The sequence below is a fragment of the Periophthalmus magnuspinnatus genome, chromosome 20, assembly GCF_009829125.3.
Source record: "Periophthalmus magnuspinnatus isolate fPerMag1 chromosome 20, fPerMag1.2.pri, whole genome shotgun sequence".
Taxonomy (NCBI): domain Eukaryota; kingdom Metazoa; phylum Chordata; class Actinopteri; order Gobiiformes; family Gobiidae; genus Periophthalmus; species Periophthalmus magnuspinnatus.
In genome coordinates, this window is record NC_047145.1 from 25,024,895 (window position 1) to 25,027,014 (window position 2,120).

A 2,120-nucleotide genomic window follows, 5' to 3' on the forward strand; every position below is an offset into this window, starting at 1 on the left:
AAAACACTGAATTCATATATTTGTTTGAATACTGTTTAATGAAGTTACATATTGGCTTGAACACTGTTTTAATGCTTTAACACTTAAATCATTTATTCATTTTCCAGTTCCTTTTAAAGGCAGCATTATGTGTGCTGAATAATGGGAGGCAGTTGGGTGCTTTGAAGAAACTCCTTTACAGAGATAAGGCAGCTGGAGGAGGCCCGAAGGAGGAACCAAGGTGTCATCCTGCTCAACATAATATTTGCATATTCATGTTGTATTTTACCTTTGGGTCAAGGGAAAGACAGTCAGAGCACCTGGCTTCAGTCCTACATACGTAGGCTGTTAGGGACAACGGTCTGACCTCAGCTCTGTATTAGGATTGTATTTGTCACCATTTTTGTGATTTGAACTGATCAAATCCATTTTCATTTCATTTTTGATACACTTTTTTAACACTTTGTGGTTTTCAGTTCAATATAGATTGAAAAGGATTTGCAAATTGCAAAAGTTTTTTTGTTTTACACGTCGTCCCACCTTTATTGGAATTGGGGTTGTAATTCTTTGCAGACTTACCAGGAGCACGTGCTGTTGTGGACTGAACTGTTGAATTCAACGTGTTCACAAAGGGAAAATGACCTTTATACATTAAAAGTTCAAACATATTTAACATTTTTGTGAAATGTAAAAACTGTGTTGAATATATATTATTGGGGCGACAGTGGCTCAGTGGTTAGAGTGTTGGTCCCCCAACCCGAAGGTCGGAGGATTGAGTCCCGCTCGGACCAAGTTCTGTCGTTGTGTCCTTAGGCCAGACACTTCACCCACATTGCCTGTGGGTGTGTGTGAATGATAGGTGGTGGTCGGAGGGGCCGATGGCGCAGATTGGCAGCCTCGCTTCCGTCAGTCTCCCCAGGGCAGCTGTGGCTACAATAGTAGCTTACCATCACCAAGTGTGAAAATGAATGAATAATGACTATAGTGTAGCACTTTGAGAGGCTTTGACAAGCCTGTAAAGCGCATTACAAGTGTAAGGCATTATTATTATATTGTACAAAAGTGACAATCACAAAGTACTGAACTACCTACAGTAAAAGAGAATAAATACAGGACCTGTGCCCTCTCTCTGCCTCACTGGGGATCATACGGGGTATGGTGGGGTAAACTTCAAGAGCTCTTTTGGAATATGCCCAACACCCAAATAGGGAATGGTATTTGAGAACAGAGGTCAGTGGAGATTAGAGGAGCCCACAGACCAGAGCAGAGATGACCAGAGGAGAGTTTTGCTGGTTTGATTCTGCGTTCTCTCGTGTCCACTCATCTCATTTCTTGTTTGGCCATGCCTCAGTGATCTGTGCTGCGCTGGTACACTCTGGGAGGTAGTACTCTGCAGGGTTCACTTTGGAACCCTCAAACGGAGCGGTACAGTTCATTTTACACTCTGGAGCTAGGTGGCAAGAAGGAGACGGGAGGGACTTTTCAAAAATGAATAAGGAATGCGTAATTCAGTGTGGAATGTGCTCAGACCTGCTGGCACCTCCTCCTGCTCACAGCTGAACCTTGTACTTTTCTAAACCATGTCCGACAGAGCCGCTGCTTTTCTGCTGGTGGTGGTCTATTTGTGGACACCCCTGAGAGGAGGTAGGTCACTCTATATTTAACACAGACACATGACAGTGTGAATGAAAACTACATCAAAAGTATTTCTAAATGAGCTTTTACTTACTCATATGTTGTGGTTAATGATCAACTTGGATTTTGACCAAAGGTTTTTCAGAGCTTATCCTGTTCCAATGAAGTTTTCTCATTGAAGTGTTTTTCTCATCAAAAACATTATTGTAGTTGTATTATGTTTTCACTCACAAGGCTTCAGTGTGTGCTCTGACACTCAGTTTCTGTGATACTGATACTGGCCAGAAAGGATTTCTCTCATAGAGCGCAATGTAATCACAAACTGTTCGGCCGACAGGGACTGACAGCGAATGTGAATGAGCCAAACTGTCATGAATGAACCTCAAGTTTAGAACATGGTCCAGAAGCTCCTGGAAGCACAAACATTATCGCTCAGAATTTGTAATTTATGTATTATTCCCTTGCCTCCTTCGCGGCCGCTCTACTCGCTCTTGTCGTGCAAAGTC